Here is a 19,089-nt window from a genome sequence, read left to right as displayed (position 1 = left end):
CAAGTTTAAGTTACTAGTATGTACCCATTAAACTAGCAAAAGCACTAAAGGTCCATTGGTGACAGGTTAAGGTAAAAAGGTATGCTTATATATTTTAAGTGACATTGTAAATTGGTTCAAATTTTCTTCAGAGCTACTTGTGACAAAAACTATATAATGGTTTCTTTCCTTTGACCTAGTAATTTCACTTTGGGGAATATACTCCTAGAAAATAATCTAAAAGCAAACAAGTAATTTGTTCCAAGCTTTTCATGCAAAGCTGTTATGAAAGGGAAAATTTGAAAATAAATGTCCAACAATAAATGATTTTCCAAGGAAACTAGTGTTTAATGCCATGAAATACTAGCTGGCCTGTTAAGTTGTATGGACTATGTTAATACAGGCCCATATTTATAGTAAATTATTGAATGAAGTGAAAAAGAGATCCATTTGTGAAACCTGATTAGCATCAATATAAATACATAGGCCTGTGCATGAAGGGCCATCAGAAGAGACTCTGAAGTAAGGGAGGAAGTGAATTCAGATGTGTTGATATATTAAGGACCTCTGTGTCCCAATATCTTTACAAAATTTATCTCTTTTAATCTTAGATCAATCTTGTGAGACAGATACTATTTATCTAATTTCTACTCAAGAAACCAAGTACTTGCCAATGGTCACATGGCTGGGTAAGGACAGGTTAGAATTTGAACCCTGTCTGAAATTCCAAAATCCATGACTTTCCAGTTCATCATACTGAACATTTTCTGAAGTTCTTTTAAAAAAACACCATTTTAAAATTAAAACTTAAATAAGTGTAAAGTGTTAAGATTTATAAAAGTTATCTCTACTGTATAAACCTCTATCTGAAGGTACTCAGAGAATTAAATGTAAATTAGGGAATTGGTTAGAACTTAAATGTAAATTTATACATATATATGTATGTGTGTATCTACCTACCTACCTACCTGCCTACCTACCTACCTACCTACCTATCTCCATACTTTCTCTCTTCCTTCAAGTAAGTGGCAACTGTTTAAATATTGGCACAGAAAATCACCATGGGATCCCTGAAGTTCATCTCCCCTGGAAGAAAAATCTCATGGAAATTTGTCCTGGTTATTCTTTAGATAAGATAATAAGAATTTTGATGTTATAGGGTCACAAATTTAGCTATCGGAGTGGCCATTGAAGAGGAAATAGACGATGAGGGTTCTGAGTCTATGACTAACCCACTTCTGAAAGGTGATTGCATTGGTGAATTTAAACAAATGCACACTAAGAACTATAGCTCTGTGGGGTCAACTCCAGTCAGGAATGAAGGCCTCACCACTGAGTGTGATTCAGGCAGACTCATTTTCCCCAGACCCTTCAAGGTCTGTGGCAGTGGCCACAGTAGAGGATTTGACCTCCCTCTGTGACCTAATCTTTGTGTTCCAGAATTGCTTTTGCAATCAGCCAGTTCTTAAACCATCACAAGCATTATAAATAGATGACTGGGGTATGTGGTTAACCTCATAATCTTCATCAACCTCTCATGACTCCGTAACTCCTTGTATTGCAAATACAACACAGGACCAAGACGGATTTGTCACTCCTCTCTACACACTGATGCTGGGTATCCTGTGATACATGACAGGGATTGGTGTAAGGACTTAGAGAAGGATTTATCCTACTCCTGAACCCATCACTATTTCTACCATGTGTTATTCCCAATACATGAAGATGAATTGGCCTAAGACATATGTGTGCCCGGCTTCCAGATTAATTAAGTCAGAATTCTTGGTTGGACACTGGTATTTTTTTCAGTTTCCCAGATGATATGAGGAATCTGCTCTGAGAATCACCGATGTGCAAAATAATCTTCATTACAGATTTGAAGGGTGCCTTGCAGTGTATTTTGTGATTTAGGCCTTCCTTCATCTTTACAGTCATATTCTCATCTTCAGATTTCAGCCTTTTCTGGTCTAGTTGACCCTGTTTCCAATCTCGTGTAGCTTGTGGAACGAGGAGCAATGCATGTTGGACCCCATTTGAATATAAAATCTCATCAGTAGCAAACATTTTATCTAAGGAAATAGAAACCTTACTTCTTATAAGAATGGTCTGTTTCATATCACCAAAGATCTACGGGAAGTTTCTTGAGTATACAGTGAAAGAATACTTTAAACAGAAAACAAAATGCAATGTAATAATATAAATACAGAGAAAGATATCATTCTTGGAGTTTTGGGACATCATTGTCTCTTTTTCTAAATTACAAGCAATCTTTAAATCAAAATAATAATGTAGAAGTCATACGGAATATGTAAATTGCCTCCCATTAGCAAACTCTAACTGAAATTCAGAGATTGTTATATTTTACTGCACAAGAGTTTGGAACTACTAAAAAAATGCAATGAATACAAATTAAATAATATGGCGGCACCTGGGTGGCTCAGTCAGTTAAGGTTCCTACTCTTGATTTTGGCTCAGGTCATGATCCCAGGGTCCTGGGATCGAGTGCTGCAATAGGCACCACACTGAGTATGAAGTCTGCTTAAGATTATCTCTCTCACTCTCTCTTCTTTGCCCCTCTCCTTCACTCACACTCTTTCACTGAAATAAAGAAAATAAAAATTAAAGCAAATTAAACAATATTATCCTATCTTCCTTTCAGATGTTGGACAACATCACCTACTTAAGAAAGCATTGTTCCACTTTCTGATCCACAAAACAAATGCCTTCTTGTCTTCATAATCAAAGATATAAAATGGTTTCCAGATACTCCATTCCCACAAAGGATATGCTTGCAAACGTCCTTCTTGATGTAAGGAAATATGTACATCAAGTCACCAACATCTATGGCTGAAGAGCACTGGAGTTTTTGTCTAAGATCCAAGATGGTCTTAAGCACGTTTTTACATCAGTCTAACTTAAGTTTCCTCATCTATGAAATGAGAATATAGTGTAGCCATAGTGGAAACCTGGCAGCCCATGGCCTAATTTTGGCCAAAAGATATATTTTGCAGGCAGTATTTTTTTTATTTGCATGCATATATCAGTTACCAACATTTAAAAACTAGGATGTTTACATAAAAATCCAGTTTTAAAATTTTTTGGAAAAAAAATGGTTAGGTGGCCTACATTCTCACTTAGCAATAACTAGCTGGGGCTGTGTCTTCACTTTCCTCCATTTAGATGGGGCTTGTTCTCTGAGACAGCACAGTCCCTAGCAAACCCACGTCACATCCTGTGGCACTGCCTGGCTCCAGGAGCATTAAAGATTCTAATCTGTGACCTAAGAATCTCTTAGGTCCCTTCCAGGTCTGAAATCCTATGATTCTCCTTTTCCTTAAGCACAAACACACGGAATAGGACAGGATGAGAGGTGCATGGAAAGGGGTAGAACGGGATGGGGTAAGAGGGGAACTCTCAGGTTCCTTTGAGTGTAGACGTATAATTTCTCTTGGATAAACAGACCTACTGCCTTCAAAAATTTGATCCACAATTTCAGAAGCAGTAAAGGGCAAGAAATACATATAAACACCACTGTCATATTTACCAAGTGATGTGGAACTGAGAGAATGTCTAGATAGAAAAGTAGCTACTGAATTTCATTTCTGATATATTTTTTAAACTTATATTTGTTTTTTTTTTAGATTATAAAACCATTTATGTTCACTTCAGAATATTGGAAAAAAAATTTTAATGTATAAAGCAGTACCGGATTAACATCCATTTAAGTCAAATATACAGATGGATAAATTTTTGTGTTTCATTGATTATAACAAGCATTTACTGAGCACCTATATGTGTACTACAAGGGAGGTAAAGACAGACCAGAGAGGTAATACTGAACTTCAGGAAGCACATCATCTAGGAGGAGGAAATAGTACAAGTTACATACCACTAATATAAGGAAAATGACCAAAACACAATATTTTCAAAGCCTGTATTTCAGAGAAACTTACCAGTGAAAGAATATAAAGAATTTTATATCACCTAAGACAAAGAATACAATTTCCAATTTTCACTAGTTATACCAAAGAATGCAATTCCAAAAAAGAAAGAATGGACTAAAATAGAACAATTGCTATTAGTGTGGTCATATACAGATTATATTTAATCATAATTATTCCAAGACAAAAAATATTAAACTATTACCCAAAAAAAGTAGAAAATGAAGCCAGTCCCCAATCACTGTTGTAGTACAAGAAATAGAGTTCAATTTCACAGTTACTGGATGAACATTACACTTTGACCCAGACTTCATGGGACCTAGTACTGAAAGTAATTACCATAACTTAAAATACCTCTGTTTGAAAGATTTTCATTCTGATATAGGTCATAAACCAAGCAGAACATGATTTCAGTATGTTATGAATAATACTTGAGAGAACAATTACCATGTCCAGACATATACTGGTAGAGAAAAAAAAAAACTTTCTCGATTTAATTTGAAAATGATAATTGGTTCATTTTTCAAAGGGCCTTAATTCTGAAAATGTTTTCCTATAGCCTTTTTGTATATGTAAAACCTAACGATACCCTGGATAACAAGTTCCCAGATGAAATTACAAAAAATTAGATGCTACATATATCGTTTTCAAGTCTACAATGTTATTAAATTATCATTGTTTTGCAAATTTCTACTTGCTTTCATTTTTATAGTAAGTGACCGAGGGCAAAATAGGCTCAGAATCAACGTAAAACAGAAAATATGAATCACTAACATTTTTGGCTATTTTTCCTTACAGTCATTTCCTCCTACATGTAAAATATGGATTATAATAATAACGAAACATTTCCCCCAGCTTTTCAGAGTCTCAAAGACTGGTATGCTTACCACACAGTCTTTATTTGTCTAGAAAATTTAGTGGAAACAGCATCCTGTCCACTGGATAAAGCATATAAAATAAATGTGATCCTTCAAATTTACTGCTGATTTATCAAATGTACAGTTGTCAACTAATCCATTTCTTTGATGGATCAACATTTCCATTACTAAGAGAAAACGTACACCTCTGAGCTGTATACTATTCTCTGCAGACCAAAAAATGGGGTTGCCATGGCAACTGCAAACCATGGAAAGTCTGTCATGACCCAGTAACTGTATAATGGAAAACATCTGCTGGGAAATCACGGCCTGGCACAGGGTCTTCAGGAGGAACTATTTGTGGGAATTTAACCTTAAAATATTTCCTCGACCCTGATCTCAGACTCCCTTGATGCAAATATATAAAATGGTGCGACTCTTGCCAACATCTGCAGCAGACAACACAAAGGGAAACACTGAGAGAAAACACGATGCTTCATTCACTGCCAATAATACAACTTTTAAGGAATAAAGTTATTTCTTCAATATCAAATTGTATATTATAAAGAACCTCCCCCCACCCCGCCTGCCAGAAAAAAAGAAAAGAAAAGAAAGAAAGAAAAAAAGAAAAGGACAAGTAATTTTCATTATTTGACTTCAACCAGAGATCTCAAACATGAATGTGTATTGGAATTGCACGCAGGACTTGTTAAAACTTAGACTGCTGAGCCCCACGCCCAAAGCTTCTGATCCAGTAGAAAGGGGTGGGGTCTGAGAATTTGTACCTCTAATGTTCCTAGGTGATGCTGTTGCTTCTGAACCTGGATCTACATTTTAAGAACCACAGAATCCCAGAGAATTCTAGAAGCTTGTTAGCAGAAGAATTTTGAAAATAAGAAAAATGTCAGTTGGTATTACAGAGCTCATTTCAACTATATAAACTGCTGAGGTTTCTATACCTGGTCCTGCATGAGAAAGCACTTAAAAAATATGAAATTCCAGGTTTTACCCCTCGAGATCTGGTTTTAGTTTGTCTTGGATAGAATCCAGGGTCTAGGTATTTTTAACAGGCATCCCAGTTAATTCTGATGTAAGCATCTTCCTCTACTTTGCTTGGTTTACTGATTGGAAGCAAGTGGTCACTTTGGGGTATATCACAATCACCTGTAAAGCTTGTTTTGAAACTTTAATCCTTGTCCCAGCTGCTCAAACTCAGTAGCTCTGGATGGGACCCAGGGATTGAAATTCTAACAATCACCACTACCAGGACTTGGTGAAGTGACAAACATTAGTCTTCTAAATGAGGTGTTTGAGACATCTATCGAAGATGGGGGGAAACTACTAGAACACTTCTATTTTTTAAAGATTTTTTTTTTTTTTTTAAATTTGAACACTAAGAATGACATTAAGCTTTACACATACTCTGGCTCTCACACCAGGTCCTGGGCAGTCATGAGTCACCTACTGCAGGAGAAGAGATGGGCCTTAAACCTGTAGGAGGGGTTATAACAACACTCTGTCTGGCTCATGTACTGTTACAACACAGAGCAGTTCTTTGGGACTCATTTAGGTGGACTTATGGATTTCCTGCCCTTGTTTTCACTGACCTCAGCCTTTAGAAAACGGACTCATGGCTTAAAAAGAATTACAATTGATTGAAGACATTGCAACTAATGCAACCACAAGTAAGCTACCTGGAATGGCACAGCTCACACATTTCCTGCTCTTAGTGCAAGCTGTTTCCCAATCTAATGAAGAACAATAAGATCCAAGAAGTTGATCAATGAAAAGAAAATAACTCTTTTCTGCAAGAAATGCAGGCTATGGATAGAGCATATTGAAAATGAATGTTTCCGTCACTGTGTAATTTTGTTGCTGAAAATCTGAGCTTAAAAACAGGGAGTTCAAATATTCTACATTTTTTAAATGTTTTATTTATTTCTGAGAGAGAGAGAGAGAGAGAGAGAGACAGTGTGAGCAGAGGAGGGTCAGAGAGAGAGGGAGACACAGAATCTGAAACAGGCTCCAGGCTCTGAGCTAGCTGTCAGCACAGAGCTTGACGCGGGGCTCGAACCCACGAACCGTGAGATCAAGACCTGAGCTGAAGTCGGACGCTTAACCGACTGAGCCACCCAGGTGCCCCTCAAATATTCTACTTTGATTAACAATCTTCAAAAAGGAGGGGCTGCTGGCTGGGTCAGTCAGCAGAACATACAACTCTTGATCTCAGGGTTGTAAGTTCAAGACCCTCATTTTACTTAAAAAATAAAATATTAAAAAGAGCCTACTTTCAAAAACTTTTTAACTATTTATTTTTGAGAGAGACAGAGTACAAGGGTGGGAGAAGGTGAAGAGAGAGAGGGAGACACAGAATCCAAAGCAAGTTCTAAGCTCAGAGCTGTCAGCACAGAGCCCAACAAACCGACGAGACGTGAGATATTACTTGAGCTGAAGTCGGATGCCCAAATAACTGAGCCACCCAGGTGCCCCTAAAAAACATTTTCAAAGGGGTTTGGGTATATTTTGAATTGTTGTTTAACTATATAATTTCTTGCATAAGTTTTCTATAGTTTTCGGCATACAGATCTTTTATATCTTTGGTTAGGTTTATTCCTAGGTATTTCATGGTTCTTGGTGCAATTGTAAATGGGATCGATTTCTTGATTTTTCTTTCTGTTGCTTCATTATTGATGTATAGAAATGCACTGCTGGTGAGAATGCAAACTGGTACAGCCAATCTGGAAAACAGTGTGGGGTTTCCTCAAAAAAATAAAAATAGAACTATCCAATGACCCAGCAATAGCACTACTAAGAATTTATCCAAAGAATACAGGGGTGCTGATGCATAGGGGCACATGTACCCCAATGTTCACAGCAGCACTCTCAACAACAGCCAAATTATGGAAAGAACCTAACTGTCCATCAACTGATGAATGGATCAAGAAGTTGTGGTTTCTATGTATAACGGAATACTACTCGGCAATGAGAAAGAATGAAATCCTGGCATCTGCAACAACGTGGATGGAACTGGAGAGTGTTATGCTAAGTGAATGAAGTCAGTCAGAGAAAGACAGATACCATATGTTTTCACTCATATGCGAAACTTGAGAAACTTCACAGAAGACCATGGGGGAGGGAAGGAGAAAAATAGTTTCAACCAGAGAGGGAGGCATGATGATCCATAAGAGACTCTTAAATACAAAGAACAAAGAGAGGGTTGATGGGATGTGGGGTGGGGGAGGGGAAAATGGGTGAGGGGCACTGAGGAGGGCACTTGGTGGGATGAGCACTGGGTGTCGTATGCAATCGATACATCACTGGAATCTACCCCCCAAATCAAGAGCACACTGTACACACTGTGTGTTAGCTAACTTGACGATGAATTATATTAAAGAAAAGATAAAATTAACACTTTATTAGTTTACAAGAAAAACTGACAGAATCTGGGGAAGATTAACATTTCCTTGAATTTCAGCAAAAATCTTTAGTGAACAGAGAGAAATGAGTAGAATAATTTGGTAAGCAAAATCAAAAACCACATTTTTTTTCCACCTGGATTTTTTTTTTTTGTCAGCCAAGATGGGCTTTTAAACCCAAATATCTTAGTAAACCGAATTTGAACCCAGACACACAAATTTCTTAATTACAAAGTTCTAGGCCAGAATGTATTAATAAATGAGGCATTTTAGATATTAATTTTACCCTGTAGAGCATAATGTATATTGTTTATTTTTTTAAAAAAGTATTTTGTTCCTATTTAAATTAATATGGTTGTTAAAATGATATTTATGTTATCCTCGGTTCATTTTTTATTTTAAAAATTTTTATTAAAAATTTTCAAGTGTATTTATTTATTTTGAAAGAGAAAGAGAATGGGCAGGGCAGGGGTAGAAGGAGAGGGGGACAGAGGATCCAAAGTGGGTGCTGTGCTGACAGCACAGAGCCTGATTTGGGGCTTGAACTCACTTATTGTGAGACCATGACCTGAGCCTAAGCCCGATGCTTAACCAACTAAGCTACCCAGGCGGCCCCTCAGTTGTTTTTCACAAAAAATTCTATTATCATCTTTGTAATGTAAGACTATAGGAATGTATTTCTTTATAACATATAAACAAATACATGTACTCAGGATATGTGCTTGAAACTATCTTACGGATTCATGTATGCAAATTAAAAAGTTTAGAGATCCAGTTTTTGAAAAACGTGATCAGAGGGGCACCTGGGTGGCTCAGTCACTTAAGCATATGACTTCAGCTCAGGTCATGATTTCACAGCTCCTGGGTTTGAGCCCCATGCCAGGCTCTGTACTGACAGCATAGAGCCTGGAGCCTGCTTCGGATTCTGTGTCTCTGTCTCTCTCTGTCCCTCAAAAAATAAATAAACATTTTTAAAAAAACAAGAGAAAAACTCTATTAGAGAAAATAGTTTTCTTAGAGATCTAGTCAATAATAAGGGAGACATCCTTTCTGTTCTCTTCTATGAATTAGGGATATGTACCAATTGATGATTATGGTGTGGATATTAATTATGTGCATATTATAAGCATTGTGTTAATGCTACTTGCTGTGGAAGTTAAAAACTTTTGTAACTACTAATAATTATTGGGCTAAAAGTAACTGATACTTACCATTCCTTTTGTGAATAAAGAGTGTTTAGAGACAGAAAAGGTAATGGCATTACAGTTGAGTGCATATTAGTCAGAATCTTGAAACTGAAAGTCACAGAAGTAAATATTTTAGCTAAATTATATTAACCATCTTTGGAGAATTGGTGAAAGATTCACCAATTAAAAATATATCATTTGTTTTTCTATCATACACTGTATAGACTTTCAAAAAAAGTATAAATACTTTTGAAATGGTTACAAAAAATATAAACCATGTGCTCCTCTCAAATGGAATGTACAATCTAGTTGGAGAGGTAAGATATAACTTTTTACCTATACATCTTTTTACTTGAAGGGAAAGAGTGTCACACACGAGGTCCTTGACAGTTTCCTCTCCAGATGCTCCTGCTTACTGTGTATAGTGAGGAATTTCTCATCACTACAAGCAGACAACTAGCACTGGTAACAGGGAGATGTTTTATTGAGAGTCTGTGTCATAATTAGCAGAATGGAACTTCAGCATCTCCTTTGCATGGACTTATTAGTTTTCCATTGCTATGTAACAAATTACCACACTTAGCAGCTTAAAATAAACAATATCCATTTATTATCTCAGTTTTTGTAGGTCTCAAGCTCATTACTGTATATTCTCTGTTCAGGGCCTGCAAAGCTGCAATCAAGGTGTCAGCTAGAGGCCAGAGTCTTATCTGAGCCTCACAAATCTCTTCTTCCAAGCTTATGTAGTTTTTGATAGAATTCATTTCCTTGCAGTTGTAGGACTCAGGGTGGCTCACTCTTTATGGCCAGCAGGAAAATAGCTCTCTTAGACTTCACGTCCTTTTAAAGGGCCTCTTTGATTATATCAGATCCAGACATGCCGATCTTTCTTTTTATTAACTCAGTGTCAACTGATCAGTACCTTAATTGCTGGAGTGTTATCCTATCGCGTTCATTGGGCCTTGCGTACACATCCCCCAAATCCCTTCCACTTACGTGTTAGGGCACTTTTTGGATGTGTACATCTGAAAATTATATAAGGGGCGGGGTGTATGTAACACCAGGACTCAGTAGTATTGGAGACCATCTTAGAATTCTGCCTTTCACAGCAAGCTTGGATACAATCTTTTGTCACCAGGTTTTTCAGAAGAAATACCAGTTTATTCACACATTCTTTGGATTATATTCAGTATTATTGTTTCGTCTATGCACTGCATTCAAGGGATTGCTTCTTGTTTATAGTCAACAACTCAAGTTTAAAGTAACCTTGGTCTATAAGAGCTTCAATTAGTTTTTCAAGCAAAAAAAACAAATCTTATACTTCTTGGCAGAGAAGCTTTAATGAAAATTAAGTCATAAAACTGATAGGTTTGTTTTTTAATTTCTTAAGTTTACTTATTTATTTTTGAGAGCGAGAGTGAGAGAGATAGTGAGCAGGACTGGGGCAGAGAGAAAGGGGAGAGAGAGAATCCCAAGCAGGCTCCACACTGTCAGTGCAGAGCCTGATGCCAGGCTCGAACTCACCAACTGCAAGACCATGACCTGAACCAAAATCAAGAGTCAGGTACTTAACCCACGAAGCCACCCAGACAACCCCCAAAACTGACAGTTTCTGAATGGTCTGGGGAAGATTTTCACTCTTGGCTGTGTAGTGTAATGAGCTCAAGTCTAAAGTGAACCTCTCGGGGTCAGGAAGTTCCAAGGTACACACTTGGAGTCAAAGCCGCCCCCTTCCCTCCACCTCCAGCAGCTGTTGACTACTGCTCTCCTTTCTGTTTTTGTAATTTTACCGTTTAGAGCATTTTGTACAAATAGAGCCATATAGTAGGTAGTCCTTCTGTCTGTGGCTTCCTTTACTTAGCATAACGGTTATGAGATTCATCCATATTGTTGCCTGTATTTGTAGTTTATTCTCTTATAGCTGAGTAGATTTTCATTCCATGGATGTACCACAATTTGTTTATCCATTCACCAGTTGTGGAAATTTGAGTTGCTTTTTCTCAGGGACTATCAGGAATAAAGCTTCAACAAATGTTCACAAGTGAGTGAAAATACCTCGTAATAGAATCTGGGTTATATGGTATAAGTATATTTAACCTCATAAGAAACTCCCAAGCTGCTTTCCAAAGTGACTGTATTATTTTGCATACCCAGATGCAACAGGGGCTGAGAATCCCTCATTATCTTCACCAATACTTGAGATTGTCAGGTTTTCCAAGTCATTTTGGTTTTAAATCTCCTGTCCGCTACTTGTTTGGTTTGTTTGTTCAAAGTGCCTTTTCCTTTATTCCTCATTTTCTTCTAAACTATTTTATTTTATTTTATTTCTTTTGAGAGGGAGAGTGAGGGAGAGAGAGGGAGAGAACAAGCAGGGGAGGGTCAGAGAGAAAGGGAGAGAGAGAAGATCTCAAGCCCACTCTGTGCTCTGCGCTGAGCCCAAGGCAGGGCTCAAACTCAGGACCCTGGGATCATGATCTGAATGGACATCAAGAGTCCCTTCACTTAACCGAATTGAGTTACCTCTTCATTCTTTTAGATTGAATTTTTTAAAAAAGTTTTTTAACATTTATTTATTTTTGAGAGACAGAGAGAGACAGAACATGAGAAGGGAAGGGGCAGAAAGAGAGGGAGACACAGAATCCGAAGCAGGCTCCAGGCTCTGAGCTGTCATCAGAGAGTCCGATGCGGGGCTCCAACCCATGGACCGTAAGATGATGACCTGAGCCGAAGTCAGGCACTTAACCGACTGAGCCACCCAGGCACCTATAGATTGAATATTTTTATGACTTTGTTTTATCTCCATTGTTGACTTATTAGTAATACCTTATTATTTTATATTTAAGAGGATTCTAAGGATAAAATATACTTCTTTAATATTATACATTTTATAGGTAATATTATACCATTTTATATTTAGTATAAAATGTTAATTTAGTTCCATTTCTCTCTTTTTCCTATTTTATAAAATATTTTACTTCTACCTATGCTTAAATCCTTCAATGTATTATTATTTTTGCATTAAATAGTTGAGTATCTTTAAAAGAACTTAAAAATGATAAAATACCTTTTTATATTTACCCAGATATTTACCATTTCTGGTGTTCCTCATTTTTTTGGTAAGGATTTATATTTCTCTCTGATATAATTTTCCTTCCTTTTCACAAACTCACCTCAACATTCCTTGTACTGAAGGTTTACTGGTGATGAATTCTCGAAGCATTTTTTTGTCTAAGAAGGTTTTTATTTCACTTTTATTTTTGGAAAACAAATATATTTTATTTTTGCTCTATACAGAATTCTAGGATAAAAGGGTTTTTTTTTTCTTTTTTTTAAAGTACTTAAAGATACTGCNTTATATTTACCCAGATATTTACCATTTCTGGTGTTCCTCATTTTTTTGGTAAGGATTTATATTTCTCTCTGATATAATTTTCCTTCCTTTTCACAAACTCACCTCAACATTCCTTGTACTGAAGGTTTACTGGTGATGAATTCTCGAAGCATTTTTTTGTCTAAGAAGGTTTTTATTTCACTTTTATTTTTGGAAAACAAATATATTTTATTTTTGCTGTATACAGAATTCTAGGATAAAAGGTTTTTTTTTTCTTTTTTTAAAGTACTTAAAGATACTGCTCTCGGGGCGCCTGGGTGGCTCAGTCGGTTAAGTGTCCAACTTCGGCTCAGGTCATGATCTCACCACTGGAGCCTCAGGTTGGGCTCTGTGCTGACAACTCAGAGCCTGGAGCCTGCTTCGGATTCTGTGTCTTTCCCTCTCTCTGCCTCTCCTTTGCTCATACTCTGTCTCTCTCTGTCAAAAATAAACATTAAAACATAAAGATACAGCTCTATTGTGCTTCTGACCAGTCTGCCATTATTTTTTTTTATTTGTTTGGCTTTTGCCCTTTGTATTCAGTCTGCCTTTTTTCTCTGGCTGTTTTCAACATTGTCTTCTTATGACTTGATTTTCAACAATGGGATTATGATATGCCTTAATACAGTTTTCTTTACTTTCACACTGCTTGAGGTTATGAAGCTTCTTTGAACCATTAATTATAAATGTGATTAAATGTGGAGATTTTCAGCCATTATATCCTCAATACTTTTCTGTTCTTCCCACCTTCCTTTGGAGACACCAATTTACACAGAAATGTAGCCAGTTGATGTTGTCCTACAGGTCACTCATTCTGTCTTTTTTTTTTTCCAATCTCTCTGCTCTCCTTACCTGTGATCAGAACTCCAGTCAGTCAGTCCCTCGCACCATGTAAACATTAGTAGTGTTGACTTGGCTGCTTCCGCCCACCATGTTGACAGAGTAGCAGATAAAACTCCTCCGCAGAAAAAATAATTATAAAACCTGTTCACAGAGAGAAGTAAGATTGAGAAACAGAGAAAGCATGCTCTCTGAACTTTTGATTTTTTTCACACCCTGAATTCAGTGTCTTCAGAGGCTTTATACATGCCTGTCTTTGGAGTGCCAGGCTCAATTCTTGACCACGTTTTTGTACTCGGTTCTGAGAAATGCCCAGATCTTTATAATAAATCATCTTTATTTTGCTTAAGCTAGCTAAATTTAGTTTTCAACAACAATGCCAAGGTGATTTTTTTTCTCTGTTTCAGTGTGGAAAATTTTGTTCAAAATGAATTCTATATGGAACCCCATCATGTAAAGAAACAAAAATGGGAGTGCTCCAGTGTTATAGGTGTTGAAGAGCTCTCTGAAGATCCCATACTTGCATCCCTTCCCCTCCCCCATGGCACTAATTTACTCCACAAACTCTAGGACTTCTTGGAACACAGTTTGACAACCATTGTTCTATAGGATGATTCTCACAACTCATATTTTCTGTATATACATTTTGACTTTCATACCTGTGTTTTAGCCCATGCTGTTCTGTGGTTCTAGAAAGTTCTTTTCCTTAACCTTTTCTTTACCTTTGTTTTGGCCATTCTTCAGGGTCTATGTTGCTTAAATGGTCAATCGTTCTGAAGGCCTTCCTAAATCATTCTTATAAGGGGAGAAATGAGGGCAAGCCACAATTTGGTGCTGCTTAAATATTTTGTCCCTTCTTTAATTTCTTTTTAAAAAGCTTGAAAAACACTCATCTAATTCCTCAAACAGAAAGGAATCAAGATAAGCCCAGACAGATGAAGCCTAATCTTTGTCATACTTTCTGAACAAAAGGAAACAATCACATGTTTATTTCAGTATTTGGAGGGAAAACTTAACAGAGAACAATGTTAATTATGTATATTTACAAAGATCGTACAGCTACTTTTCTTATTTATTTATTCATCTATTTATTTATTTATTTTTTTATATAGCTACTTTTCTAAGATATTGTCTGACTTTAATGCTCTGAAAATTTTGTATGAAATTCTTACTCTATCACCTTGATAAGGGAAGGGGAATAAAATTAATATTGAATAAACAATGTATACCAGCCAATTTGTTAGATTTAACTTTCAGAGCTCTTTACGATATAATGCAGTCAGCTTTTTAAACTTTTCAGTTGTCACATTGTGAAGTCCGGATTCATTTGATGGTACTTATTAAATGAGACAGACAATGAGTAAAAATAAAGCAGCATATTAGGGTGTTTATGTCAATTTTTTCTTGGAATTCAAAGATACTTTTATGTTTACTACATCTGTTCTTTTTCAAGAACAAAAGTGCTTCATGCTAGTGTTTATCGTATGAAGGAATTAAGCAAAGTCTTGATTTATAGTAAGAACTGCTTCTTCCTAAAGGAGGTTTAATAAATCACACACGTTGAGTATAAATCATTTCATACCAACACAGCTTTCCAAGTAAGAGTATCTTGTATGTGATGACAATTCTGTGGTTGTTAGGTAACATGTACCTAAGTTTCTATTGCAGCCTTTACCTGCCTTTGTCATTCAGCTATCAGAAATACTAGAAAGGATGGCAAAGTAGTCTATGTGATCATGCAGAAATGTACACAATAAAATAAAATAGCTGCAGACTTTGCATAATATAGCATAAAAGAGCATAACTGCCAAATGGTAAGCTGTGTACTTAAATAGTAATAACTAAATTAATATAAATGCCACATCTTTTATGAAAATATATTTAATAATGACGTTCGTTTTGTGTTGCCACCAACAGTAAACACTAAAGCATTCCACATTCCTGATAACCAACTTTCCAATCTACATGCAACTGCCAGATATTAAATATTAAATATTAAAGATTAGGAATATTTAAGATCAGGAATACAGTATCAAATATTAAAGGTTAGGAATACAGTATCATTAGTAGTGTTGCCAGGTATGGAATTATGCTTTGTATCGGGAGAGAGATACAAAAGATATAGTCCTTTCTCCAAGAATTTGTATCATAAAACATTCAATTTGAGAAGACAAAAATATGAGACAAGTGTGGAGATCTGACATAATTTCACCATTACACTAACACAGACTTAAGATAGTAGTTTATTCAAAAGCTCAGTTTTTAAACAAGTTGTTTAGTTTTTACCATGTTAAGTACCTATGAAAAAGAAATATGAGTGGGCCTTAGAAAGCCTGTAAATAACTTGAAATTGATTTCAAAATATTTTGGGAGAGAGGGGCAGTGTATACATTTTGCTGGAGAGAAGGTATATAGCTTTCATCAGCCTCTCCATTAGTCTATAAGCCCCCCAAAATTTTAGGGGTGTTAATATCAAAGTTCAGGTTATTTTTTTGATGTTAAAGGGAATTATCGCTGTTTTTGTATAATGTTGATGTAACAAAAGTCTGCTGAAATGAAATGTAATGATATGGATTCAGATGTATCTCTTTCTTTAGGATAATAATATTCAGAATTTAGAAGACATCCTATAGTTATCTTCCATAATCTGATTAAAATCAGGAAATACTTGCCCAATGGTTATCAGGGGCCACAAAGGAATTAAAAATATGTAAAATGAGTGACATAAACTTATAGGATACTACAGAGTGGTAGAAATGATGTAAAACCAGACAGTGTATGTCTCTCCTAAAGGTATTAAAATCCATTGTGTTCCTTTATTTTATTTTATTTTATATTTTTATTTTATTTTAATTTATTCTTGAGAGAGAGTATGGGCAGAGGAGAGGCAGAGAGAGAGGAAAACACAGAATCCAAAGCAGTCTCCCTGCTCTGAGCTGTCAGCACAGAACCTGATGCAGGGCTCAAACTCATGAACATAAGATCATGACCTGAGCCGAAGTTGGACGCTTAACTGACTGAGTCACCCAAGCGTTCCTCACTCTTTCTTTTAATACCATGGCACTGAGGAAAGTGCCAGCTGAAGAAAACATCAGTTTGTGACCCCTGAATGGTTGAAGAGTCACTATTGGTTGTTTACAGCAGCACTATCGACAATAGCCAAAGTATGGAAACAGCCCAAATGTCCATCGGCAGATGAATGGATAAAGAAGATGTAGTATAGATATACAGTGGAATATTACTCAGCAGTCAAAAAGAATGAAATCTTGCTATTTACAACTATGTAGATGGAACTAGAAGGTATTATGCTAAGCGAAATTAGTCAGAGAAAGACAAATATCATATTGACTTCACTCATATGAGGACTTTAAGATACAAAACCGATGAATATAAGGGAAGGGAAGCAAAAATAATATAAAAACAAGAAGGGGGGCAAAACATAAGAGACCCTTAAATACAGAGAACAAACTGAGGGTTGCTGGAAGGGCTGGGGTGGGGATATGGGCTAAATGGGTGAGGGGAATTAAGAAAGATATTAATGGGATGAGCACTGGGTCATCCATAGCTCAGTCAGTTATACATACGGGATGAATCACTGGAATCTACTCCTGACATTATTATTGTACTATATGCTAACTAACTTGGATGTAAATTAAAAAGGAAAAGAAGGAAGGAAGGGAGGAAGGGAAGGAAGGAAGGAAGGAAGGAAGGAAGGAAGATAATCACTATTGGTGATAAATCTAAATGCACCATTGATGTGTAATGATGCTACTATATGCCTCATATGGTTTTACTGATTATGCAGAGTGAATTCATTTCATATTTGTTGATCTTTTATTACATAAATAAGTGTATAGTGGTAAAAATCATTCTAATTCTGGTCTGGGTATGTCCACCATTTTAATACTAATTTTGATTGCCTCAAATTTGATAAAATTAAACACGCTTAGCAAGCCAAAAAACTTTACCCTGCTATGTTGAGTGTTTGAAGGCCTCTAATTAAACTGACAAATGACAGATTAGCAAGAGAAAAAAAACCAGACTTAATTATATACGTACCTGAGAGTTCACAAGAAAGGTGAGTCAGGGAGGTGGTTGAATTTGGGGCGTACATCCCATCTTAATTGGGGATGGGGAAGGGCAGAGTGACACTTTTGGAAGAACAAATGATTTCTTAGAGGAGGAAAAAAGGGTACTTAAGGAAAAACAAATGACTTTTTGAAAGATAAATGGGTCTTTAGGAAAATAGATATGAGATATGATAGTTTTGTGGCAATGTCTGCTTGGGTGTGTAGATTTTGGTCTCTAAGAAGAGAGGATAAGAGTTGCCCCTGGTCCTGGTCGGTGATTAATGACAGTTGACTTCTCTTATGAGGCTCTGCTTTTAGGCAGATAAGGGATTTCAGGAACCCAAATGCCTTTGGCTTAAAATACTTTTTATGCATAGTGGCTTACTCGGGAGCCCTTCAATATGAAGCAGCCTAATATGAATATATGAAAAAAAATGACTTTCTATTGTGAAAAGTAAGCATTTGAGGCTTCTTAGATCATTTATACTAGACTCTTATTGAAGTCCATATTTTTCTTTTTTAAAAAAATTTTAACGTTTTTTAAATTTATTTCTGAGAGAGAGAGAAGCAGCATGAGCAGGGGAGGGTCAGAGAGAGAGGGATACACAGTATCCAAAACAGGCTCCAGGCTCTGAACTAGCTGTCAGCACAGAGCCCAATGCAGGGGTCGAACCCATGAACTGTGAGATCATGACCTGAGCCGAAGTCAGATACTTAACTAACTGAGCCACCCAGGCGCCCTGAAGTCCCCATTTTTCTAAGTGTAGTGAGTTAGAACCATAGTCACCAGTTTAATAAGCTTTGAAAGAAACACCTTAAGGGGGAAAAAAACCCCACTTCTGAGTTGCTAAATCACAGACTACAAATAGGTGAGCTGAAATAGAACAATTATAGTAAATCAATGGTTTATCCTTTTACTTTTTAAAGATCAGAGACTTTAAAGTGTTTTTCTGAACTCAGATGACTTTAAGACCAACAGCAATTGACTAGTTTCATTTTAATTAATACTATTGCTAAAAAGCTGATTCTGAGCAGAGTATTCTGGATTCTAATAGGTTAAACAACTTTTCTTCAAGAGCATACACTTAAAAAAATAAAATTTGTGAGGTGCCTAGGTGGTTCGGTTGGTTAAGCATTTGACTCCTGATTCCAGCTTCGGTCATGATCTCACAGTTCGTGAGTTCGAGCTCTGTGTTGAGTTCTGTGCTGACAGTGCTTGTGTCTGCTTGCACATGCACTCATGCTCTCTCTCTCTCAAAAATAAACATTTTCAAAAAAATAAAATTTGTTCTACTTTTCACTGACAATACAACAAACAACTATCTGTATGTTGTAGTGCCAACCACTCACAACTTCTATAAGCATCTTTCTCCTGGAGCTTATATTCTTCCTCATCCTTCCCAGAACTCCCTTTCTTCTTAACTGCACT

General features: G+C 36.5%; 1 long non-coding RNA gene across 5 annotated transcripts in view; it reads right to left on the bottom strand.

Annotated features, from left to right (window-relative positions):
• Positions 1 to 19,089, bottom strand: part of LOC144220853 (uncharacterized) — a 39,679-nt gene that overhangs the window by 17,915 nt on the left and 2,675 nt on the right. For 3 of the 5 annotated variants that reach the window (XR_013331877.1, XR_013331878.1, XR_013331880.1), the window contains exon 2: positions 13,603 to 13,734. This is a non-coding gene — a long non-coding RNA (uncharacterized LOC144220853). Of the gene's footprint in view, positions 1 to 11,974; positions 12,144 to 13,092; positions 13,189 to 13,602; positions 13,735 to 19,089 lie in introns of those variants that run through there. The other 2 variants (XR_013331879.1, XR_013331881.1) reach the window with 2 other exon arrangements.

The sequence above is a fragment of the Crocuta crocuta genome, unplaced genomic scaffold (genome assembly GCF_008692635.1).
Source record: "Crocuta crocuta isolate KB4526 unplaced genomic scaffold, BGI_CrCroc_1.0 scaffold219, whole genome shotgun sequence".
NCBI lineage: Eukaryota > Metazoa > Chordata > Mammalia > Carnivora > Hyaenidae > Crocuta > Crocuta crocuta.
The sequence above is the reverse complement of the archived record's forward strand: the minus strand, read 5'-3'. Positions and strand labels throughout refer to the sequence as shown.